At 50.3% G+C, this 27745-nt stretch overlaps 1 protein-coding gene across 4 annotated transcripts in view; it reads right to left on the reverse strand.

Annotated features, from left to right (window-relative positions):
• The window catches only part of PTP4A3 (protein tyrosine phosphatase 4A3), a 65935-nt gene that overhangs the window by 12127 nt on the left and 26063 nt on the right, over positions 1-27745 (reverse strand). Inside the window, exon 1 of one of the 4 annotated variants that reach the window (XR_012234951.1) lies at positions 4315-13207. The exons of the other annotated variants lie outside the window; for them this stretch is intronic. The gene's annotated coding sequence lies outside the window, so the exon portion shown is untranslated. Of the gene's footprint in view, positions 1-4314; positions 13208-27745 lie in introns of those variants that run through there. 4 annotated transcript variants of the gene reach the window in all.

Genomic DNA, 27745 nt, shown 5'->3' on the forward strand with positions numbered 1-27745 from the left:
TTTTAAGGGGAATCTGTCAGCACGTTTTTGCCACCTAATACAAGAGCATAATGTAGGGACAGAGACCCTGATTCCAGCGATGTTTCATTTACTGGGCTGCCTGCTGTAGTTTGATAAAAATCACTGTTTTATCAGCAGGAGATGATCACTGGGGGGACTAGTAGGCCTGCTGCCAGGTAATCCATCCTCACCCCCCACTACAGATTGGCAGTTTTTTGTTTATGCAGTGTACACAGGAAGCCGCCAATGAGTGGTGTGGGCGGGGTTATACACAGAAAGCCGCCAATGAGTGTGGGCGGGGTTATAAAGGGCTCAGCATTCAGGTCTGCAGCATTGAAACCAGTGATTTATTAAAATGGCAGCAAGCAGCCTGGCAAGAGACTTATCACTGGAATCAGGATCTCTCTCCCTACATCATACAGCTCTTAGATGGGGAGCAAAACCCTGCTAACAGATTCCCTTTAAACTTTTTTTTTCCACAATATATATACAGGGGTCATTGTTTGCAGAACGGTGACCATGTGGACTGCATCCATCTACTGCTGTCCGTAGTCATTGGAGATCGCTCTGATCGTGGATGCAGCGGTAAAGCACAGCCAGCAGCCACCATGTATGGGGCGGGCACAGCTCAGTCCATCCACACCAGATGTAGGTAAGGCTTCTTATGGAGACTATGGGTATAAGCACAATAGCCCTCCACAGGGGGACGCCAGCGGCGCTGCAGGAAGGTGGGACTGGAGCTGCCCAGACTGACCACCTGGACTTCAGATGGGGTCTTCGTGACCCTCAGTCTCCTAATGGCTGGGTTGTATGACCCTCCGGCCTTGCAGCACATGTGGATGTGATCTTCGGGCGCTGACCTCTTTTTGAGGTCGGGGTTTGCAGCCGGTTCCGGGTTGAGCTTCCGGTGGGAAGTTCAGGACGGCAGCCGCGGCCGTGCACCCGGCTTCTTATCCACGCCTCTATATTTAGACCCGTATTGATCACATGGAAGCCCCGGGGTGACATACGCCAAAGCACATGTTTATCGGATGACTGACACCGGAGGGGGAGAGCGCAGAATAGGAGGATGCCACCCGGGTGACGTCACTCCGGAGCCCCACTATTTATAGCCGGCTGCACACAATGACCATAGGTACAGCCGTGGCTCGGCCCCTGCGTCATCGCACTCATCGGTTACTGACCTACGTGGGTTGTCGTTGCTGGAGGGCTATTCAGCAGTGTTTGCTCCTTGAGCTTACGTGCCGGATTAGGCGGCTCCGCTGTGGGGGTGGAAGGGGCGAGGACTCTACCTGGTGATAACCACAATGAGAGAGGGACAAACTGGCCAAACGGGTCAACTCTGGAAGAACAAGACTGAAAGTGACTGTGGACTCCTGACCCTGCCCTCACAGCAGATGCCAGAGGCCAGAAGGATGGGGCACATGGCTCCCGACATGCCCGATCCCTCTGTCCTCTGGGGAAATGAGCGGCATTTGGGAATCTGTATGGGGGGGTGATCATTAGTATTTGTATGGGAGTCAGGATAAATGGCCCCAATACACCAGTGCCCGGCCGTGTCTAATGGGGAGAAAGTGGCAGCCAGACACCTCTGCCAGAGATATTCCGACTGCCCTCCCCTGATATCACCTGCCGGGGGGTAAAGAGACCCCCATATACTGCTGAAACAGGCAAGTAAAGGGGCTTGCTGAATAGTAGGGGACCGACTGCTGGGACCTGCACCCATAAGAGGGAATTTATCCCCCCTGTTCTTCACCCAGTCATCCTTATATTAATAATAATAATAATAATAATCTTTATTTATATAGCGCCAACATATTCCGCAGCGCTTTACAGTTGAACAGTTTCAAACACAACAGTCATAAGTAACAACGTTAACAATACAATAATTAAAGCAAAATAAGACGACCCTGCTTGTGGAGCTTACAATCTACAATGAGGTGGGGGAGATACAAAGCACAGGTTTGTATTTACAATGATGTATTTACAATGACGGTCCAGCCATCTTCAGGGGGTGGGGGTTAGATGGAGATAGTGAATGGGCTACACACACACAAACATAACATGACTTTGATTACTGAATGTGATAGGCCGCTCTGAACAAAAGCGTTTTGAGCGAGCGCCTAAAACTATGCAAATTGTGGATGATCCTAATATCTTGGGGTAGAGCATTCCAGAGGATTGGCGCAGCACGGGAGAAGTCTTGGAGTCGGGAGTGGGAGGTACGGATTAGGGCAGAGGTTAGTTGAAAGTCATTTGCAGAGCGCAGCGGTCGGTTAGGCCGATAGACAGAAATGAGGGAGGAGATGTAAGGGGGTGCCGCACTGTGGAGAGCTTTGTGGGTGAGAACAAGTACTTTGAATTGTACCCTGTAATGAACTGGCAGCCAGTGTAACGACTGGCGAAGAGCGGACGCGTCTGAGTAACGATTAGCCAGATGGACAACCCTGGCTGCTGCATTAAGGATAGACTGGAGAGGAGAGAGTCGAGTGAGGCCAATTAATAGAGCATTACAGTAGTCCAGGCGGGAGTGGATCAGGGCGACAGTGAGAGTTTTTGTTGTTTCCATTATATTATATTCCGTTATATTAAAGGGGACGTCATGGAATTCGGAAAAAATATTCCTAATCCTGGAAAGCGCACTGCAGGTCCGGTGCTCACAGATGTCTAGTGCTGAGCTGCAGTACCACATACAACCTGTGCACAGCAGTGGCGCCATTGTATGTAGCACCCGATAGTCACAAGCCCACACTTCCTCCGAGCCGTAGAAGTCTGATAATATGGGAGCGATTTTACAGCATTAAACCTAAACTAAGGGAATGTGGAAAGTGACCCGTGCATGATCCCGCTGCAGGAGCAGCTCCTCCCGGCGATGCCGCCTCTGACCGGAGAAAGCCCTCGCGGCTCCTCGGCGGGATGCATCCACTCGTAGGCATGTCATGGGACACAGGCCTGATATTACTTGTCAGGACCAGCAGACATTTATACATCGGCCCTCGGGGGCGGCACAGTCTTGGGGGCGCTGAAGACTTCTTTGCTGTCCAGAGTCTTAGATTAATGGCAGCAGCCGCCTCTCTAGAGATACAAGCAGAGGGGGGCGACAGGAATCCCAGTCACATGACCATCGCCCCCAACCCTTTACAAGCTGGCCGTGGCACACATCGTGCCGGGAGGGTGGCAGCGCGTTCTGATAATAGCCATATATTGTATGCTTAGACGTCTTTTGCTGCAGTTTTCAAAACCTCTGAGAAGACGATAAAACTTTTAAAAAGTTATGGAAAAGTTTCTCCTGTGCCACTGCAGAGGGGGAGTTCTCAAAAGTTTAATAAAAAAAAACAGACTACTCCCCTCCCAGGTGCTCCAGGTAGGAGGTTGGATGTAGAGACCAACAAGGTACCAGGGAAGGGGAGACACGGTGGCACCAGGGCAATGTCCGCCCCACCCTGCACCCACACAATCGGGGGCTGCAGGGGAACCTGCTCAGGAACACGAGGGAGCGCGGATGGTGCGGGTTTGCCTCGTGCTCGCTGCAGGCACAACAAAGTACCTGGAGCCGGATCCAAAGTGTCACACTGGAGTCATCCCCTGGTAACGTACCAGCCCCGAGGGTCCCAACAGGTACAGCCGAACCGGAGATTCAGCTCCATGCAGCCCCTCAACGAGCCCCTGACCCCAAGATGGAGCAGAGATGAGAGGGGCGGCCGACAGCAATCACCTATGTGCTCGACCCTTCACTCATCCCATTGACTAACACGACAGCCACCCTCTCCCAAGCCGGGCCAGGACAATGGGAGGGGGGAGTGGGGTGCTGGGCCAGGACATGGGGGCGCGCCGGGGACCAGGACAAGGGTTGCAGATACAGACCTAGTACCTGTAGTGATTATAGGGGACCCCTGTACCGGTATATATATAGGCTGTATATACAGACTTGGTACCTGTAGTGATTATCGGGGACCCCTGCCCCGGTATATATAGAGGCTGTATATACAGACTTGGTACCAGTAGTGATTATAGGGGACCCCTGCCCCGGTATATATAGAGGCTGTATATACAGACTTGGTACCTGTAGTGATTATCGGGGACCCCTGCCCCGGTGTATATATAGAGGCTGTATATACAGACTTAGTACCTGTAGTGATTATAGGGGACCCCTGCCCCGGTATATTTAGAGGCTGTATATACAGACTTGGTACCTGCAGTGATTATAGGGGACCCCTGCCCCGGTATATATAGAGGCTGAATATACAGACTTGGTACCTGCAGTGATTATAGGGGACCCCTGCCCCGGTATATATAAAGGCTGTATATACAGACCTGGTCCCAGCAGTGGTTACAGGGGATCGTGGTGCTGCTGGTCTCGTCAGGCGTGTGCAGGCTCCGCACAGAACCAGTCCCAGCTGCCTGCTCCTGACACACGATGCTGACACCGTCACACACTGCTCACACTTGTAAGGCTCTTACAGTTACTAATCCCAACACAAATACGCTTTTCTTTCTCCTCCTCTTCGCTCAGGGCTGTTGTGCGGATCCAGGCTGTCAGCAGCACGCAGTCCCCACTATCACAGCTGCAGAGTCACACCGGGAAAGGGTCTCCATTACACGGAGTGCAGGGAACTCCCATCTGTAATGTCACCAGGAGAAAAGCACAGAGAGGACACTGCCTGCCCCCCCGCCTACACAAGAGGGTGCGCTACAGCTCCCCGCTATCAGCCATTACTGGGGGAGGAGACTGCAGGACGGGAGACTACAATCTATTACTCCCCGTTATCAGCCATTACTGGGGAGGAGACTGTAGGACGGGAGACTACAATCTATTACTCCGCGTTATCAGCCATTACTGGGGAGGAGACTGTAGGACAGGAGACTACAATCTATTACTCACCGTTATCAGCCATTACTGGGGAGGAGACTGTAGGACAGGAGACTACAATCTATTACTCACCGTTATCAGCCATTACTGGAGGAGACTGTAGGACGGGAGACTACAATATATTACTCCCCGTTATCAGCCATTACTGGGGAGGAGACTGTAGGACAGGAGACTACTATCTATTACTCCCCGTTATCAGCCATTACTGGGGAGGAGACTGTAGGACAGGAGTCTACAATCTATTACTCCCCGTTATCAGCCATTACTGGGGGAGGAGACTGTAGGACTGGAGACTACAATCAGCCATTACTGGGGGAGGAGACTGTAGGACAGGAGACTACAATCTATTACTCACCGTTATCAGCCATTACTGGGGGAGGAGACTGTAGGACTGGAGACTACAATCAGCCATTACTGGGGGAGGAGACTGTAGGACAGGAGACTACAATCTATTACTCACCGTTATCAGCCATTACTGGAGAGGAGACTGTAGGACAGGAGACTACTATCTATTACTCCCTGTTATCAGCCATTACTAGGGGGAGGAGGAGGACAGGAGACTACAATCTATTACTCCCCGTTATCAGCCATTACTGGGGGAGGAGACTGTAGGACAGGAGACTACAATCTATTACTCCCCGTTATCAGCCATTACTGGGGAGGAGACTGTAGGACAGGAGACTACAATCTATTACTCCCCGTTATCAGCCATTACTAGGGGGAGGAGGAGGACAGGAGACTACAATCTATTACTCCCCGTTATCGGCCATTACTGGGGGAGGAGACTGTAGGACAGGAGACTACAATCTATTACTCCCCGTTATCAGCCATTACTAGGGGGAGGAGGAGGACACATACATTCAGTGCTCCCCCCCCCCCCCCATGACGTGGTACGTGGCTTTAGAGGAACCTTGTGCGGTTCCCTCCGATGTGGAGACATTTGTGTCCTGACATCGGCCCCTCTTATTACGCTGTCAGACCCTTATCAGGCGCTGCGGGTGTCTTGCACATTGTTCGGGGGCTTTTGTGATGTGGGGATGAGGTTTGTCGCTGGCAGTGGTCTCATGGTGACGGATACATGTCGCTCTACCTCTAATCAGCCATTCAGAAAGCCTCTGTTGCCATGGCAACAGCCGGGCCGTATGATGGGGTTGTAATAGAAAAACCCTGCAGACGCCATCAAGGTGTAAAATGCTGCAATTGGAATGGGCGACGTGTAAGCGGCATCACGCGGGGCCTGGAATAAGGAGAGCAGCCTCCCCCTCCACACGAGGAGCGGGGCGCCGGGACAAAAAGGGCCAATCATTACAGGAGAGGGGCAAAGATAGATGGCCCCGGGAGCAGCTGCACGGGTGGTGTGGAGGCTGGGGGGCATAGATCCATGTCCTAAGGTAACTGGCACACATTCTGCCCCGAAACCCAGGCTGGGGGGTCTCAGTCCAGGGGCTGGTGTGTCCAGACCATGTATATGGAAACACGCCATTCATTGCCCACAGGAAGGCCCGAGACCACCGAGGACATCGCAGGAGAGGCCGCCTGTGGGGGAACGTCAGCCATGGTCTCAGGATCGTGAGGGGCAGACACTGGGGGACCAGCAAGATATCAGCTCTGATGGACAGATAACCAGTAAAGGCTTAACCTAAAATACCGCCATCTCTGCTTGCTGTGAGAATGAAAGCGTGAGTTGAGGGCCCTTTACACATAGCGATATCGCTAAAGCGTCACCGATTTTGCGGCGCAGCAGCGATCTCACTACATGTGATACTCACCTCCGACCGGCCCCCGACTGGATATCGCTGATCGCGCGAGATTGGCCTGGTCCATTTCTCGTCGTCGGCTTCCCGCTGGCGCCGACGAGCAAGCTATGGACACGGGCGGAAGACGGTCACCCTCGCTGCGTCTGACAGGTGAGTACGACCGCCGAGCATCGCTGGTGAGATCTGCCTGTGTGGCAGCTCACTAGCGATCATTTACCGATGCACCAGCGATCCTGACCGGGTCATATCGTGGTCGGGATCGCTGGTGCATCGCTAAATGTAATGGGGGCATTACAGCTAGAGGGTTGATGGCTTCCACCTGCCCCCGGCGGGGTACAGACCCTCCATGCAAAAGCTCTGCAGCTGGTCTACATGTAAACCCGATTGTACCCATTCACCCCAAATCTAACACTGACAGCAGGGGGCAGCCCTCCTGTGAATCCCCAGGTCCATACTTGCTGTCAGTGAATAGAATAAATCTCTTTTCCAAATAGAACAGCAGCAGAATTTGACCTGTGCAGGTGTCAGCGGGAAGCTCTCTGGGTGGGATAGAACCCTGCAGGTGTAATGTAACCCCCCAGGTGGAAATACCGTTAATCACTACCCTGAAAGACGTTTTAAAGGGCATGTCCTTTAGTACAGTTTTAGATATATATTATATAAAAAAAAAGAAAATATATCATGTATACATACACTTTTTTTAAATGCACAAAAACTGCAGGCTATTGCCAGAAATCCAGTGTAAAATTATCTGCATTTTTTTTGTAAAGGACATTTTGATGCTAAGCCATTCTGATCTCTATGGGGAAAAACTGCAGGAAAAATACAAAAGGCAAGGCGGACGGAGGAAGGGCAAGGGCAAGGGCCAAGGCGGACGGAGGAAGGGCAAGGGCCAAGGCGGACGGAGGAAGGGCAAGGGCCAAGGCGGACGGAGGAAGGGCAAGGGCAAGGGCCAAGGCGGACAGAGGAAGGGCAAGGGCCAAGGCGGACAGAGGAAGGGCAAGGGCAAGGGCCAAGGCGGACGGAGGAAGGAGGAAGGGCAAGGCAAAGAAGGGAGGAAACCAGAATGGCACAGCAAAGGGAAGGGCAAGGCAAAGAAGGGAGGTAACCGGAATGGCACAGCAAAGAAGGAGGATGAAGGGAAAGGCAAAGGAGGATGAAGGGAAAGGCAAAGGAGGATGAAGGGACGGGGCAGGGAAAGGCAAAGGAGGATGAAGGGACGGGGCAGGGAAAGGCAAAGGAGGATGAAGGGACGGGGCAGGGAAAGGCAAAGGAGGGAAGGGGAAAGGAAAGCAAAGGAGGGAAGGGGAAAGGAAAGCAAAGGAGGGAAGGGGAAAGGAAAGCAAAGGAGGGAAGGGGAAAGGAAAGCAAAGGAGGGAAGGGGAAAGGAAAGCAAAGGAGGGAAGGGGAAAGGAAAGCAAAGGAGGGAAGGGGAAAGGAAAGCAAAGGAGGGAAGGGGAAAGGAAAGCAAAGGAGGGAAGGGGAAAGGAAAGCAAAGGAGGGAAGGGGAAAGGAAAGCAAAGGAGGGAAGGGGAAAGGAAAGCAAAGGAGGGAAGGGGAAAGGAAAGCAAAGGAGGGAAGGGGAAAGGAAAGCAAAGGAGGGAAAGGGAAAGGAAAGCAAAGGAGGGAAGGGGAAAGGAAAGCAAAGGAGGGAAGGGGAAAGGAAAGCAAAGGAGGGAAGGGGAGAAAATAAAACAGGAAGGGAAAGGCAATGAGGGAAGAAAAGAAATGAAAGGCAAGGAAGGAAGAAAGAAAAAGCCACACGATGAAGTATAGGAGGACGAGTTACATAACGGAGAAGTCTCTACATGTACTTGTAGCACGAGACCAAGATCAGCAACAACAACTCCACCAGAGAAATCATCCCACAGCCCTCCATGACAACAGTTTCCCGGTTGCCACAACAGCAGTAACCTTGTTTTGATTTATGTAAAGTGGCAACTACTTAATATCAAGTTTCAGAAGTTAAATCAGAGGGAAAAAAAACAAAACAAAAACCTAGGATGTTGTTGACTCATGGGGTCAGAATGGGCTCACCAGAGATCAGCAGTGCAGCAATCAGCAGAAAGTGCTCGGTTTTCCTGCAGCGCCACCCTAGGTGACAAAGCATTGCACAGCACTCACTGATCTAGTGCATGTAATGGCTGGACATATTGGGGTCGGGTGAGAAAACTGTCCCTTTACAACCCATGTCAGGGGAAGGATCATACATGCTGGGTTAGGACAGTCCCGAATCTTTGCTCCCGTCAGAGTGGTCCCACTGCTGCTTATGCCCCCTTACCATTGTAACCACACGCACGGGAAAGTGTATACGGATGAATATCTGCCAGCTAACAGCTCATATAGGGCTCTGGTCATGTTAGATGTCACAGTACTGTAAAGGGAATCTGTCATCAGAATTTCACACCCCAAATTATTTTTGTGCGCATGTACATGTTTGTGTGCCCCTGGCCAAAATTACAGTTATTTTGAACAGTTAAGCAAGTTGGAAATGAATTGATCTCTAAAAGGCCTAAAGTTAAAGATGACAAATTTCCTTCATATTTTAGGCAAAAATTATATATATTTTCATCTTTTACACTGCAAAAAATTCCAAAAAGGAAAATGGGCTGATGCTGGATTGTTTACCATAATCGGGGGGGATCAGGTGCTGAAAGTTTCCAAGCTATATAAAAAAAACTCAGCCTCCTGTAACCTTGTGCCAAAAAGCAGCAGCCATGAGTTCTTCTAAGCAGCTGTCCAGCCCTCTGAAAATGGTGGAGGGCCACAAAGCAGAAGACTATAAGAGAGCAAAAAGTTTTCAAGTTGCCCTTTCCCCAGTCCAAAATGTTATTAACAAATGGCAGTTACCAGGAAAAGTGGAGGTCAAGATAAGGTCTGTAAGACCTAATATATCAGTGAGCTGCTCGTAGGATTGCTAGAGAGGCAAAACAGAACCCCCGCTGCAGAAGGCCTTCAGAAAGATTTAGCAGATTCTGTAATTGTGGTGCATTGTTCTACTCTCCAGCGTCATCTGCACAAATATGAACTTCATGGAAGAGTCATCAGAAGAAAACCTCTCTTGCGTCCTCAACACAAGTTCAGAGTCACAACTATGCAAAAGAACATCTAAACAAGCCTGATGCATTTTGGAAACAAGTCCTGTGGACTGCCAAGGATAAAATAGAACTCTTTGGCCACAATGATCAAAGGTATGCATGGGGAAAAAGGCACAGAATTTCTCCAGAAAGAACATCTCGCCAACTATTAAGCATGGCAGTGGATCAATCATGCTTTGAGGTTGTGTTAAAGCCAATGGCATGGGCAACATTTCTTGATGCAAACACCATCTGTAAAAAAAAAAAAAAAGCTGATAGTGAAAAGAGGAAGAGGATGACTTCTACAAATGGCTAATGATCCAAAACACATGTCAAAATCTGCAATAGACGACCTCAAAAGGCGCAAGCTGAAGGTTTTACATTGGCCCTCACAGTCCCCAGATGTGAACATCATTAAAAATCTGTGGCTAGACCTCAAAATAGAATCTCATGGAAATGGAAGAACTGAAAAACACTCGTTTGACTGCAAAAAGCATTTACAAGCCGTGATACTTGCAAAAGGAGGCACTACTAGGTACTAACCATGCAGGGCGCCCAAACTTTTGCATCAGCCCTCTTTTTTGTAATTTTTAAAATGTAAACAATGAAAATATATATATTTTTTGCCTAAAATACAAAAGGAAATGTCATCTTTAGCCCTTTTAGAGATCATTTAATCTTCAACTTGCTTAACTGGTCACAATAACAGTCATTTTGACCAGGGGTGCCTGAACTTTTACATACCACTGTAGGTCTTTCAAAGACAAGTCCAGCAATACCTTTACATGTCCAGTCCATTCCTCTGCTACTGAGAAACACCAAGGTTACTTACCGGTAGCAGGTTTTTCCAGAGCCCATGACGGCACACGAGAGAGGGGATCCGCCCAGCCAGGACAGGAACCCTACTGAAGATAAAAGGGCCTCTCCCTCGCTTCAGTTGGTTTACAGAGCAGGAGAGGCCCCCCGGGTTAGTACACATGGTAAAACTATCACCACATTATATCTAACTAAAAAACAAAAACCCAATAGTGCACACCAAAGGAGTGATAAGGTGGGGAAATATACAGGTACCGTCATGGGCTCCGGAAAAACCGGCTACCGGTAAGTAACCTTGGTGTTTTCCAGTCTCCCATGACGGCACACATGAGACTTTTGTAGAATAAGACACCATTAGGGAGGGACCACCACTTGCAGCACCCTTCTACCAAAAGTTAGGTCAGTAGAAGAAGATAGATCAAGTCGGTAGTGCTTAAAAAAGGTCGAAGGTGAGGACCAAGTAGCGGCTTTACAAATTTGTTCAATCGATACCTCAGCCTTCTCTGCCCAGGAGGTAGCCACGGCTCTGGTGGAGTGAGCCTTGATGCCTTCTGGAACCAGAGCACCACTTGCAGAGTAGGATAACATAATGGCCTCCCAGATCCATCTGGCAATGGTACTCGTAGCTACCCCGTGCCCTTTTCTACTACCCTGAAAGGCTACAAAAAGGGACTGATGTTTCCTCCACTGACTAGTTATTGATATATACTGTAACATGGCCCTCCTTACATCTAATGTATGGAACTTTTGCTCCCCAGGGTTTCTAGGATTAGTACAGAAAGACAGCAAGGAGATTTCTTGAGTCCTATGAAACTTTTGGACTACATTGGGGAGGTAGGCCGGGTCTGGTCTTAGAACCACTCGGTCATCCAAGATCTGCGTATATGGAGGGCATATAGATAGAGCTTGTAGGTCACTCACTCTACGGGCCGATGTTAAGGCTACCAGTAACACAATTTTAAGTGAGTAATTTTGGCGACAGTTCTAATAATGGTTCAAAGGGATCCTTGGTTAAAGCCTCTAAGACTAGGTTGAGGTCCCAGGGTGGCATCTTTGGGATAATGACCGGCCTAGACCTGCCACAAGACTTTATGAACCGGGACAACCACCTATTGGCTGCTAGGTTGCAGTTATATAGGGCCCCCAGAGCTGCGTCTTGGACTTTGAGGGTGTTAGTGGTTAACCCAAGTTGCAGCCTCGACTGTAGGAATTCTAGGATAGGTCCCACTGGAGCTACATCCCATAAAGGTTCCCCCAGGAAGTCTAGGAACTTTTTCCATGTTCTACCGTAGATTTGGGATGTTATAGGTTTCCTACTTTTCAACAGGGTGGAGACTAACCCTGGAGAGAATCCCAGGCGACTCAGTAGCGCCCTCTCAAATTCCAGGCTGCTAGATGGAAGCCCTTCACCTGAGAGTGGACCACTGGTCCCTGGGAAAGCAGGTCTGGAACCTCCAGTAATATCCATGGATCTGTCACTGACATGAGTTTCAGAAGGGAGAACCAAGGCCTCCTCGGCCAAAATGCAGCTGTAAGAATTATTCTCGCTCGATCCTCCCTGATTTTCCAGACCACTACTGGGATCATTGTTATCAGGGGGAATGCATAGGCCAGGGTAAACTTCCATGGTACTTGTAGGGCATCTACTGCAAAGGGGTTTTCGTTTGGATTTAGTGAGCAGAACTTCCTGACCTTTCTGTTGCGTGCGGTGGCGAACAGGTCTATTTCTGGTTTGCCCCAGGCTTGAACTATTTGTTGGAAGACTTGGAGGTTTAGGGACCATTCCCCCTGTCTTAGGTGCCTGCGACTCAGGAAGTCTGCCTGTGTATTCTCTACCCCCTTTATATGCAGTGCTGTGATGGATAACAAATTGGAAAAGTAGATCTGATTTTTCCATGAGGCCCCGAGATCTTGTTCCCACCTGGTGGTTGATGTAGGCTACCACTGCCTGATTGCCCGTCATGACTCGAGTGTGGCAGCCCCGAAGCAAGGGGAGAAAATGTTTCACGCCTTTTTCTACTGCCCATAGTTCTTTTACGTTTGAACCGTGATCCTTTTCTAGCGAGGATCAGGTTCCCTGTATTGAGTGGGATCTTAGGTGTGCTCCCCATCCCGTGGCACTCACATCGGTTGTGATGTCGTCGACTGGTTTTTGCCACGGAACATTGCCTGTTAGATGCTTTTCTACAGTCCACCAGAGCAGGGAATCTCTTACAGCCACTGAGAGACATAGTTTGCCCTCTAAATGCCCTTTCAATTGTTTCTGTGCTGACAGAACTTCCCACTGTAGTTGCCTTAAGTGGTACTGCGCCCATGCTACTGCGGGTATGCATGATGTCAACGAGCCTAAAAGGGACATTGCGTTTCTCAGTGTCATAGCTGGCCTTTGTATTGCTGTGTGAGCTAGGCCCCTTATCTTGGTTACCTTGTTCTCTGGTAGAAGGCAGCGTTGTCGCTCGGAGTCCAGTATTAACCCTAGAAAGGATTGCACCCTTACTGGTGTTAATCTTGACTTGGGGATGTTTACTATCCATCCTAGTCCTACTAAGGCCTCTTTCACACTTCAGTTTTTTTGCATCAGTTCAAATCCGCCAAAAAGTCATAGAAGCGGATCCGTTGTTAACTGATGTGAACAACTTTTGGCGGATCCTCAAAAAAAACGGATGCAACGGACAGCAATCCGCCATTAATGCAAGTCAATGGGGAAAAAAACGGATCCTCAAAAAAAAATTTGAGGATCCGTTTTTTTCAAAACCTGGCGGATTGTGACTGATTGTAAAAAACGGAAGTGTGAAAGAGGCCTAAGGTTGATATCACTTCCTTCACTTGGTGTGTGCAGTGGGTCTCCGACCTCCCTACGACAAGAAAGGAGTCCAGGTACGGGACGATCACTATGCCCCGGGAACGAAGAAAAGACACTTCGGCCATCACTTTGGTGAAAATTCTGGGGGCTGTGGACAAGCCGAACGGAATGGCTGTGTATTGGTAGTGTTTTACCTGACCTTGGACAGAGCGCTACTCTCAAGTATTTTTGATACTCCCGATGAATCGGGATGTGATAGTAGGCATCTTTTAAGTCTTTCACTGCCATGAGGCAGTGCTGGAACAGGATCTTTGTGGCCGTATTGATTGACTCCATTTTTAAGGAGCAATTGTCTACCCACTGATTGAGTCTCCTCAGGTTGACTATGGTTCTCCAAGAGCCATCTGGTTTTTGTATTAAAAAGAGGGGGGAAGTAAAACCCCCTTCTTGCACTGGGACTTCTAGTAGGACCTGTTTTTGCACTAGTCCCAGGACTTCTGTCTCCAGGGCCAGCTGCTGCTCTTGGGCTCTCCTTCGCGGTGTCATTATAAAGGTATGCCTGGGCGGAGGGGTGAATTTTATTTTTAAGCCGTCCTTGATTATGTTTAGGACCTATGTACTGGGGGAGATATTTGCCCAGGCGCAAAGGAAGAGAGAAAGCCTTCCCCCTACCTCCGACCTGATGTCATTGGGGAGATATTTTGGAGTAAGTAACATAGTAACATAGTTATTAAGGTTGAAGGGAGACTTTAAGTCCATCTAGTTCAACCCATATCCTATCCTAACTTGCCCTAACATGTTGATCCAGAGGAAGGCAAAAAAAACCCATGTGGCAACAGTAAGCTTCACATTGGGGAAAAAAATTCCTTCCCGACTCCACATACGGCAATCAGACTAGCTCCCTGGATCAATGCAATATTAAGGAAACTAGTGTATATACCCTGTAATATTATACTTTTCAAGAAAGGCATCCAGTCCCTTCTTAAATTTTAGTAGTGAATCACTCATTACAACATCATATGGCAGAGAGTTCCATAGTCTCACTGCTCTTACAGTAAAGAATCCGCGTCTGTGAGTATGCTTAAACCTTCTTTCCTCCAGACGTAGAGGATGCCCCCTTGTCCCCGTCACAGGTCTAAGAGTAAAAAGATCATTAGAAAGGTCTTTGTATTGTCCCCGCATATATTTATACATTGTAATAAGATCACCCCTAAGCCTTCGATTCTCCAAACTAAATAACCCCAAGTGTAATAACCTGTCTTGGTATTGCAGACCCCCCAGTTCCCTAATAACCTTGGTCGCTCTTCTCTGCACCCGCTCCAGTTCAGCTATGTCTTTCTTATACACCGGAGACCAGAACTGTACACAGTATTCTAAGTATGGTCGCACTAGTGACTTATATAGAGGTAAAATTACGTTCTCCTCATGAGCATCTATGCCTCTTTTAATGCATCCCATTATTTTATTTGCCTTTGCAGCAGCTGCTTGACTCTGGCCACTAAATGTGAGTTTGTCGTCCACCCATACACCCAGGTCTTTTTCAGTGACTGTTTTGCCCAGTGTTTTACAATTAAGCACATAATTATACAACTTGTTCGTTCTACCCAAGTGCATGACCTTACATTTTTCCCCAATTAAAGCTCATTTGCCATTTATCAGCCCAAGCTTCTAGTTTACATAAATCCTCCTGTAATATAAAATTGTCCTCCTCTGTATTAATTACCCTGCAGAGTTTAGTGTCATCTGCAAATATTGAAATTCTACTCTCTATGCCCCCTACAAGGTCATTAATAAATATGTTAAAAAGAAGCGGGCCCAAAACTGACCCTTGTAGAGGGCCCTTTAAACATATAGCCCGATCCTCTCCTTTCTTTAAAGTCCCAATTTTTCTTATCTCCCATGGGACGCCCCCTGTTAAATCTTCTCCTTCGAAAGGGCTGCTTTTTGGGTTCTCCCGGAAATCGGGGAAAGCCTTTCTTCCTATCCTCCGCATGTTCCAAAATTTCCTCTAGTTTTTTTCCGAAGAGGAATTGGTCATCACATGGAATGGAACATAATCTATGCTTTGATGGCAAATCTCCTGGACACTAAGCCACAGGGCTCGTCTTGCCGCATTTGACAGGCTTGCTGCTCTGGCTGTCAATCTCGCGGAATCTGCAGAGGTATCCACTAGGAAAGCCGCTGTTCCATGTCCAGTGTCAGATTAGACAGTATTTCATCCCTAGGAACTCTATCCTTGATCAGGTCCTCTATTTGTTGTAGCCAGACCATGAGGGCACAAGCGGTACAAGTACCAGCTATCACTGGTTTTAGTCTACTTGCTGAAGCTTCCCAGATATGCTTCAGGAAACTGTCTGCCTTTTGAGGATTTGGCTAGGGCTCTGAATTTTCGGGACTTTCTCCCAGGTCTCTGAATCCTTTTGCTCAAAAGGGTACCTCCTTTTTGATGTAGAAGGCAAGCCCCCTGACCTCTCAGGTTTTTTCCCATTCCCTGTCAATTAAGGTCTTTATCTTATCCTTTACAGGGAAGGTGCGCTTTTTCCTTTCCTCCAGTCCTCCAATAATTTAGGAGTCTTTTCCTCCTTAAGGTCCATAGTAGCCCTGATAGCTTTGACCAGCTTTTCCACGTCCTCTGTTGGGAAACACGGACGGCCCCCTATATCGCTGTCCGAGGAGGTTTCTGATGACTGAGAAGAGGAGGTGGAGGGGGATCTGGATCTCTCCCAACCTTTCCGCACTAGCGAGGCCTCCGAATCAGAATCTCTTCTACGGCTTTTTCTATCCTTTTTAAGCGCTGCCTTTAGGGAGCCTTTTACCTCCTGTTGTATTAACGCCTTAAGGCTAGTCACCAAATCAGGGGTTTCATCCTGTATGGTTTTATTTATACAGTCAGCGCAGAGGTCTTTCTGCCACTGATCTGCCAGCGGGTGTTTGCATAGAGCGCACTCTATTCTTTGTTTTGCCGCTAGACTTCCTCGACCCCTAGTAATCAAACAGAGAAAATGGAACCCCGTTACCATAAGGGTGACATTCACGTAGATCACTCACCACCGCTGTCACTCAGGGGTACCGATCTCAGAGGCTCCTCAGATGCCCGCGCGACGTTTTTTCTGGACGTCTCAGTCATGCCGTTTACGACTGCGGCTCCCACTTGAGCGGCTGCTCCTGGTAAGCTGGCGGCTCGGCCTGGCATCTGGCGAGAGCTCTTGCTGCTGCCACTCATCCTGCCCCACTTCCATTGTGAAGCTTTGGGCATGAGTGCGTCTTCTGTGGACATCCCCCTTATAAGGGGAATCCACTGCACTCTCCGCCTCCTCCGGTTACCCCCACAGCCCCTCTCCCCAAAGCCCCCCCCCCGGCAGGCCGCCGGGATCTTTTAACCGGCCGGCGTTTTCCTGATGGGCGCCGCCATCTTGGATTTCGGCGCCGCCTCCCAACGTCACGCAGGCACGCCCCTTCCCAGCGTGCAACATCAGAGGAGCGCCACCCAGAAGCGGCCGCTCCTGTATTCATGGCAGAGGGGGGAGGGCGGCGCGGCAGCCACAGCAGAGCACCCGGACACCGGGCCATGCTGCTCCTACGCCCGCTCGGACGCTGAGCCCCCGACACACAGCGCCCAGGACCCCGCCTGTTCTTCCACGCCGGCATGGTCAGGACAGGAAACCCAACGAAGCAAGGGAGAGGTACCGCCCTTTTATCTTTAGTAGGGTTCCTGTCCTGGCTGGGCGGATCCGCTCTCATGTGTGCCATCATGGGAGACTGGAAAATCAGCATTTCAATTTATATGCAAATGAAGATTAAGAGCTATGGTAGATCTGAAGCCTCGGTCACTCCAGCTCTATTCCCTGGCCCAGAACCACCTCCCTTTGCTTGACTGACAGCCTCTAATCTCTGTAATTAAAAAGGCACAGGAACCATCAAAAAGATTCCCTTTCATGCAACTTGATCTCATTAGACAGAGAATGTGACAATCAGCAAGTAATTTACAAATAACATTTTGCCTTATCCCTGATAAATCACCCGAGTCTGAAGTGCCGACCACTAGGCATTTCCCTTCAGTCTAATTTGCTGTCCACTGCCTGTTGTCAAGCGTTCTGTATATAGCAGAGGAAGGCTGTGGGGGAAACAGTTCAGGAAACTTAAGTCCCTGCTCCTATTGTTCTGGCAGAATGCTGACGAAGGAGCGCTCTGAATTTGCCCCCCATCCATCAACTAAGGACTGTACAACAGATTGGTTTCTACACCAGAAAACCCCTATTAAACATGCTCTTGCTCTGGATGACTTAGAAGCCCATTGATTGAAATGAGAGAGAAGTAATTCCTCAGCTGCCCTGCGGGGGCACTGTATGGTAACACCACTTCTCAAATCCACAAACACTGCAGCAGCGGTGCGCACAGTAAGATCTGGTTGTCACCACTACTGATATATTAATGTTCGGCCCCTCGAAAAAGGTGGAGAATGTTCCTGGGTTATTACTGACGGTGGCGAGAGTCTTGGCTCCCGCACAGATTGACTTGTGAGGGTGCTCCAGCCAAATATAGGAGCAGCCGCCCCCCGTGTAACCGGAGCTCACATCACACGTACACCAGGTTACATGGGACTGACCGGTGTGTTCTCCGGGGGGGGGGGGGGGGCGCGCGCATTTCAGACTTTACCTTATATGCTCTGATCGCAGGGCCCAGTGCACAATATATCCCCCCCATCATCCACAGCAAAACTGGACCTAGAGGATCAACTCCGGAACAAAGACGGAAATCCACAGGAAATCCCACGACGGGAATCCCGCATGAAGCATCAACGGTGGCGAGGGACGCCAAGGGGAACATCACTGCACACCCTCCAAAAAGACCAGGAAGTACAACTTCTCGTACCGAGGTCTCAGTTGTTTGACGGGTGGCTGGGAAATCGGGGACGGGCTCTGTGCATGACCCTGAGCGTTGGGGATAGCTCTGGGGATGAGGTGCCCATGGTCCTCTCTCCCCCCACCCCCCCATACATGCACGCTCAAATCCACCGACCGCTGAGGTGTTCCAATATGGAGACAGGAGGCGCAACCCCACAGGCAAGCGCCTCAGGCGGCAATGCATCTCGTGGCAGAACAAGAAAAATCAAGGGATTCAACCCCCATTATCTCTCTCCCCCCGATGCCACCTATTAGGGAGGAGACGCGAGAGAAATGGCCGACTTTACGATAGTCATCTCCAAACTCTGCGCCTGCACCGTGCCCAGGATGGATAGAGACTATTGGAGAACGCACAGAGGACTATGGCGCTCTCACAAAAGGTCCATGAAGAACACCACATCCAGTAGGAGCAGAAAAGTTTAAAGAAGTTTAAGAGCCCCACCTGCAAGCAAATAACACAGGCGAATTAGGGCGCCCCCTATGGGCTTGGTACTGTGAGGCCACGACATACGTATCCTGGCACGGGAGGAGACGGCACGGCGCGGGCGCCTGTGCTATATCAGGCAGCTAATCCTCAGCTTTCACAGTCCGTGCGGGACAGCGTGTAATTTAGGCTCGATGGCGGCCGTCTGATGTGCAGTGACTGCACCAATGAGCCGGATCTGGGAGCTGGCACCACGGCCGGGCGCATAATGACAGAGCGCTGGGTGCCAGCCGCGTGGGCAACAACGCAGAGATCTCATCTGCTACAGTCTGCTGCCTCCGGCGCCCTATGCCAGCGCTCCTGCCACATCGCTGCCCTTACCAACTAGTCATGCCAGCGAGCGATAAAGGGTTAACCCTTCTGCCCAGCGCCACCCGCCATCATACATGGGCGACCTTTAAGGCGGCCCAACAGTGGCAACTTTTAGGTGGTTTGGCATTCAATTCCTCACTGAGATCTGCTCGGTGTCCCTACTACGCACAGCTGAAGGTTTGTTACAGTTGTCTCTTATCCAGACAATGCTCTGTGAGCGGAGTCCACCGGCTGCACACAGCTCTGCCTGTTCTTACAGCTCGTAACAATGTTATCAGTATGGAGAAGAAAAATGGAAACCATCGCTCACATCCCGTACAGGACAATTGTGGCAGAGTTCTTCATAAGACAGCGCCACACCAGTCCACAGGTCGTGTGCGGTACTGCAGCTCTGCTACATTCACTTCCACCACAATACAAGAATGACTGGAGGATACGTGGGGCGCAAGGAGGAAGCGGACAGGGCCTTCAAGTCCCTGCAGATTGTGTCTCCATTTACAGACAGCAAGCAGAGATGTGTAAAAATGGTGAAAGTCCTGCAGATGGCAGCTCAGCAGTGCCCGGCAGCGCCAATTATCCAGCACACGGGCAGGTGACAGCCAATTAGTGCAGATTCCAACAGATGCAACGGGCCCATGGGGGCCACTGGTCACATCAGGGGCCACTGGTCACATCAGGAGCCACTGCACACAAGACCAACAGGACATTTACCCCGGCTCAGCAATAACGGGCTGTCCGCTGGGACCCAGAACGCCACAGCTTGTGGAGCGCCACCACAGGGGAAAGGAGGGATTGCACCGTAAACACTGGGCATCCTCAGCCCTCTCTACACGGCCTCCATTACAGTTCATGGTGGATATTCCTAAAAGTGCAAACTTCCCCTATTAAAGGGGTGCTCTTATTTTGTACATTTATGGCATGCCTGCAGCTGTCAGCAAGCAAATCTTAAAAATGGAGCCCTGCTGAGCGCTGCCGGCGATTCTAGATACACAAGTATGTGAGCGCCCACGGGGGGGGGGGGGGGGGGGGGGGGGGGGGGGGGGGTCTCCATTTTTGAGATCTAAAGTTTGGGGGAAAACAAAAAGGGGCCAGGACTGGCTGCACGCCGGCTCCCCCCCCCAAGCCAGGACTGGCTGCGCGCCGGCTCCCCCCCCAAGCCAGGACTGCACACTGGCTGTACACTGTCCTGCAGTAGAGGCAGCTTTGCCGCCTCTTCACCTGCGTTTCCCCCCCCATAGTGCATTGATGTTGGCCACATCCAGCAAACCTGATGCTTACAAGATCTATAGAAAAGAGCTTGTAAGTGCTGCATGCCTTGCTTGAAATGCCAGCCAGTGCTCAGACTACAAAGATTTGCAAAATTCCTCGTTTTTGCATTTCACCATTTCTGATCAGGAGATTAACCCTTTAAATACATCAGCAGTGACAATGTATCAGCGCAGATAAAAAGTTATCTGGAGGAAGAACGTGCAGACTGGACACAAGGCAGACCCTTTCCCAGCGGTGAGAAGCTTTGGCTTTAGCCAATGGAAGCAGAAATCTCTGGAAAAAAACTGAACAAACTGGCAACAAGTCTTTCTACTCAGACCGTCCATGATATCACAGGACCATGATTAATTATCTAATCTAAAAGATGTAAAAGCAGGTCCACTCCTGACCAATGGGTGCAGACGAAGCCAAATTTGTGCTGCCTATTTGCATATATTTGATTATATTTGCATATTTCTGTGTTGGATGTTTCCAAAGAACAAACAAAAAAGTCATTGCGTTTTCTGGTATTTGCGGTTGTGGCGAGGTCACGAGGACAGGGGGCGCTGCGCTCCAGATGAGGGGTCTGTGCTGGGTGCTCCCGCCGTGGTCTCCACCTGGGCCCCGCGACGGGGGCGGCCGCTGATCTCCTGCAGTCACCGTCTCATACACAGCTGGAAAGGTTTAGTATTAGGTGACATAAGACCACACACCGAACCTCTACGGGGGTCCGACGCAGGCAGGGGGACGCTACGGGAGCACTTGTAGATTGATGGAAGTGCTACGGGGCGCCCCGCACAATCACATACACTGGAAAACTCCCTTATTCATTCGTTCTTCCTGAGCCTCCTGCTTCACATGTCAACTACAGGGAAAACTGACTAACATATATTCCCAGGCCGAAAACTATAAGGCTACGTGCACACGCTGCGGATTCCGCTGCGTTTCTGCAGCGGTTTGGGCCGTGCGGACCTGCAGCAGTTTTAGCTGCGGTGTACAGTACCATTCAAATGAATGGTCAAAAAAAAAAAAACCGCTGCGCTGACGTTACGGAAAAATACGCGCGGATTTGCTGCGGTTTTGAAACCGCAGAAAGAATTGACATGTCAATTCTTTCTGCGGAATCCGCAGCGGGTTCCTATCTCCACCATTGTGGAGATGGTGAATCCACAGGACCAAACCGCACATAATCCGCAGGTCTTTTGACCTGCGGTTTATCTGCGGTTTTTGCAAAATCCGTGCGGATTAATCCGCAGCGTCTGCACACACCCTAAAGCCTGTACCCCAATCTTGGCTGGTAGACCCCAAGTTACGCTACGGCAATTGGAGGTAGGGCATATAAAAAAAAAAAGAAAACTTAAAGCTGCTTGGCAGGAAGGGGTTAACGTTGTGGCACGGGTGCCCTCCATGTGATGGTGCCCCTCCACTACACCAGGGCACAGCGACATGGGAAAGAGGACACCGAGAGGGTCCGCACGGTACATGGCTGGGGACGGGCATCCAAGACCGGCAGCGCTGCAGACTGTGCCGCCGCCATTTCAGTCACTTCTACGGCCCGGACCACACGGGGTGAATAAAGCGAGCCGCGTAGTAGACCCCGACCCACAGTGATAACGGATCCGGTACAAAAGACCACCCCGACAATCAGGTGTCAACAACCCACAGTCCAGGCGCACCATAGCGTGACCGGACCCTCGCTGCCGTCACTGGCTGTGTGAATGCTATTGTTATCTGTTATCAGCCGCTGCAGGTTACGGGACATCAGATTATGGCTGAAAAGTGGGGGGGCTGCAATGCAGCACTTATACCCCCCCCACTGTATACACCGCCGCCGGTCTGCTATATACTCCAGGCGCCCGGTCCATCCCTTTACATCCGATATTCTCAGATCATCCGGCACCAAACATTCAGATTAAAGACAAAAGTTACAAAGTAAAGACCCCAATAACCCAACACGTGCGTGCGCGGCCTACATGCGCACAGCGTACACTGGATATATATATATATATATATATATATATATATATATATATATATACACACACACACACAATTCAAATAATAAATAAAAACAGAAAAAGAAAGTATCCATAACGTAGTAGTCTCCAACTGCTGTAGGACTACAACTCCCAGCATGCCTCGGGTAGTCCCCACTTTAGGTAACAAGGGGTGTCCAGTTGCGGGGGCCGGGGGCACCAGATAAAGGTCCCAAACCCATAAAGACACCGATCACTGGTGCCCGCTCCCCAGCACGTCAGGATTTGGGGAGCGATTTACTCTGAGGACATAAGATTCTCCCCCCCCCCCCCCTATAAGAGCGCTGGCGTCCCCCCGTGGCCGGACCCCGTCACTCACCTGCGGTGCAGCCGATGTGGCGGTGCTCGTCGAGCCTCTATCCCTGGGATTTCCCTCCTATCAGCGGCCGGGAACTTTCCTACGTTTTGCGGACGTCATAGGTTTTCCTGGCCGGGATGGAGCGTGATCAGTAAATCCGTGCGGCTGGGAGAAATCTGCAGCGCGACACACACAGCGCCGCACGCTCTCCTTGTGTCTGCCGTGCAGGGGGGACGGAGCGCTCCGCCACCGGAGCAGGGGGGGGGGGGGGGAACGCTGCTTATAAGGCGAGACATTCACTTCCCAAAATACACCCAGATGTAGCAGAGCTCAACCTGTCAGCCGGCTCTTAAAGCAGGAGGGTTGACGCTCAGCCTACAGTCCTATGTAAAAATCAGAGCTTAATCTTATCCGGCACTGCTACATCTGACATTCAGTTGAGTCGGGTCACAGATTCCACACCCGATCCTCACAGGCGGCAGGACCTTGCTCTAATGTACAGTGACCTGTAGTGTCAGTCTATACTGCAGCTCTAGAATCACATTCACGAAGCAGGAGGATCAGGATGAACAGGACATTGCAGTCGTAATAATAGCCCGCGATGAGCACAGTCGGCTCTGCTGCATCTGCAATCCATGGAGGCTCAGCAGCCATGTGTGGTGGAGCAGAGCGAGGGTCTCCAGGCATTTCCTGCCGTTCTCCATCTCCGGTCTGTCTTCAATTAGTGCTGTCAATGCCAGCCCCCAACCACGAGCTCTATAGGCCAATAATCTGACACACTGTAACAAACCATCAGCAGGGCAGGAATTGTCCGCACTGGAGACATTGTAACAAAGTGTCAGCTCTAGCAGACAAGCTCCCGAGCCCCCCAGACCCCAGCCTGGTACGTGGCAGCCATATAACGGCTGGCCACGTACATCTTCACTGACCACAGCGGCGTTACATTAGTTTGCTACAATGTATCAGCGCAATGAGTTTATATCAAAGGGACCACAATGTAACAAACATCGGATGAGGGCGGCAATCTATCCGCTCCGGGTAGAATACACAGCCAGACCCTACGCTCTACGCTGGGACGGCGGTGTTCTTGGCGCCATGTCGGCGGAGGAGGAGCGCGGTCAGTCACAACCTCCACAGAGAGCCATTGTTCTGCTCGTGAAGGGTTTGATCAGAGGAGCGGCCGGCTTTACTGGAGGGGAGCACACGGACGCAGCTCCGGCAGGAGAAGGGGGGATCCCAGCCCGGCGCGCCCCGTGGGTGACCGCGGCAGGACCGGCTCAGGGGGGTCAGACGTCGCTTCCAACGAGTCTCAGGACGGAGGAAACGGCTCAGTGTCGCCCCCTAGTGAGTAATATGCTGCCAAGAAAAGCGAGGGGAACAGTAGTGTTTGGGACCCCCACTCCATTCTGTGGACCCCCCCCCCCCCCCAACCACCAATTAAGAGAACAAGGGTCCTAAAATCCCATGAGAATGGAGGGGCATTGAGTAAGCACCACCGCTCTATTCTCACTGGGGGGCACTGGTGATCGAACCCCCAGAGATCGCACAATCACTACCGATCCTGTGTGGAGAATAGGCTGCTGTAAAGGGAGATCCCTAATATACCGTGACCGCCAGGATGCAGGTCATCACCATGTCTGGCGGGGGTCCGACGCCCGGGGTCAGCGGCAGCTCCTATAGTCGCAGGGTCAGGGAGTGCCTGAGAGCGGCCATTACAGTGACCAGATGACCAAGCCCCCCTATAAATCGGTGATCAAACCCCTCCCCACCCCCTGCGATCAGTGATGACACCATCAGAAACCGCATTTGTCGGTGCCCCTGGGGACCCCTGTTACATCACTGTCGGCTCGGGCCGCCCCGGGGTCATGGGATACAGCTGCGCTTTGATGAGCGCTGCTCCGGACGCGGCAGAATATAACAGGACAGAAATATATCAGGGCAACGAGAACAAAAAATCTGACAATATGGGAGAATATTCCGGCTCCGGCAGAGAGGAGAAAGCAGATTTGCATAAAGACGACGCAGCGATTTATTCTCGCTCCTCGGAAACACAATGTCCCAGCGTTACCGAGAAATGACGGGCAGAAGAGCAGGAACGAGATCTGCCCGTCCGAGGACAGGCATCACCGAGGTCACAGGCGGAGGAGGCGCCCATCATGGCCTCAGGCCTCCTGAAATCCTCTGTGCTGCTGGGAACAGTTCCTCAATCCAATGTCCGAAATGAACATCAGCACATTCCCCTCCAGAAATCCTCTGTGCTGCTGGGAACGCTGCTCTCCGCAAAATGATCACGTGCTGAAATCCTCTGTGCTGCTGTGGATCTGTCAGCACTGGCCTCGCTACAATCACGGTCATTCTGTACCAACAAGAACAAGTCTATGTAAAAGCGGTGAAAGGCGCCAGAGGAAGAATGAGGGGCTCCCGAAAATTACACCGCCTGATACAGCCAGGCATAATGGTGGGTTGCCCTCTCACGTAAACACGGACGCCCGTGGGGTTGTATCTGCTGCTCACCTAAATGGGGCCAAGCAGCAATACCGAACACAGCCAAAGGGCAAGAGGGGGCGCTCTTCTAGGGGAAGCACAAGGCTCTCTAGTCATCATCATACAGGTCACTTTACATTAATCACGGAAAACGCAACATAAGCTTTAATGAGACTGCAAGTAACACGGGAGATATAGACACGTACATAGTACAGACACATACGCCGCCGTACACCGTACAGACACATACACCGCCATACACCGTATATAGTACAGACACCTACACCGCCATACATCGTATATAGTACAGACACCTACACCGCCATACATCGTATATAGTACAGACACCTACACCGCCATACATCGTATATAGTACAGACACATACGCCGCCGTACACCGTATATAGTACAGACACCTACACCGCCATACATCGTATATAGTACAGACACCTACACCGCCATACATCGTATATAGTACAGACACATACGCCGCCGTACACCGTACAGACACATACACCGCCATACACCGTATATAGTACAGACACATACACCGCCATACACCGTACATAGTACAGACACATACACCGCCATACACCGTACATAGTACAGACACCTACACCGCCATACACCGTATATAGTACAGACACCTACACCGCCATACACCGTATATAGTACAGACACCTACACCGCCATACACCGTATATAGTACAGACACCTACACCGCCATACATCGTATATAGTACAGACACATACGCCGCCGTACACCGTACAGACACATACACCGCCATACACCGTATATAGTACAGACACCTACACCGCCATACATCGTATATAGTACAGACACATACGCCGCCGTACACCGTACAGACACATACACCGCCATACACCGTACATAGTACAGACACCTACACCGCCATACACCGTATATAGTACAGACACCTACGCCGCCATACATCGTATATAGTACAGACACCTACACCGCCATACATCGTATATAGTACAGACACATACGCCGCCGTACACCGTATATAGTACAGACACCTACACCGCCATACATCGTATATAGTACAGACACCTACACCGCCATACATCGTATATAGTACAGACACATACGCCGCCGTACACCGTACAGACACATACACCGCCATACACCGTATATAGTACAGACACCTACACCGCCATACATCGTATATAGTACAGACACATACGCCGCCGTACACCGTACAGACACATACACCGCCATACACCGTACATAGTACAGACACCTACACCGCCATACATCGTATATAGTACAGACACCTACACCGCCATACATCGTATATAGTACAGACACCTACACCGCCATACATCGTATATAGTACAGACACATACGCCGCCGTACACCGTATATAGTACAGACACCTACACCGCCATACATCGTATATAGTACAGACACCTACACCGCCATACATCGTATATAGTACAGACACATACGCCGCCGTACACCGTACAGACACATACACCGCCATACACCGTATATAGTACAGACACATACACCGCCATACACCGTACATAGTACAGACACATACACCGCCATACACCGTACATAGTACAGACACCTACACCGCCATACACCGTATATAGTACAGACACCTACACCGCCATACACCGTATATAGTACAGACACCTACACCGCCATACACCGTATATAGTACAGACACCTACACCGCCATACATCGTATATAGTACAGACACATACGCCGCCGTACACCGTACAGACACATACACCGCCATACACCGTATATAGTACAGACACCTACACCGCCATACATCGTATATAGTACAGACACATACGCCGCCGTACACCGTACAGACACATACACCGCCATACACCGTACATAGTACAGACACCTACACCGCCATACACCGTATATAGTACAGACACATACACCGCCATACACCGTATATAGTACAGACACCTACACCGCCATACACCGTATATATAGTACAGACACCTACTCCGCCATACACCGTATATATAGTACAGACACCTACTCCGCCATACACCGTATATATAGTACAGACACCTACTCCGCCATACACCGTATATATAGTACAGACACCTACACCGCCATACACCGTATATATAGTACAGACACCTACACCGCCATACACCGTATATATAGTACAGACACCTACACCGCCATACACCGTATATATAGTACAGACACCTACACCGCCATACACCGTATATATAGTACAGACATACACCGCCATACATCGTATAGTACAGACACATACACCGCCATACATCGTATATATAGTACAGACATACACCGCCATACATCGTATAGTACAGACACATACACCGCCATACACCGTATATATAGTACAGACATACACCGCCATACACCGTATATATAGTACAGACATACACCGCCATACATCGTATATATAGTACAGACATACACCGCCATACATCGTATAGTACAGACACATACACCGCCATACATCGTATATATAGTACAGACACATACACCGCCATACATCGTATATATAGTACAGACACATACACCGCCATACATCGTATAGTACAGACACATACACCGCCATACATCGTATAGTACAGACACATACTATGCCATACATCGTATATAGTACAGACACATACTATGCC

Source organism: Dendrobates tinctorius, unplaced genomic scaffold (assembly GCF_039654945.1).
Source record: "Dendrobates tinctorius isolate UK_male_01 unplaced genomic scaffold, ASM3965494v1 ptg000116l, whole genome shotgun sequence".
Taxonomy (NCBI): domain Eukaryota; kingdom Metazoa; phylum Chordata; class Amphibia; order Anura; family Dendrobatidae; genus Dendrobates; species Dendrobates tinctorius.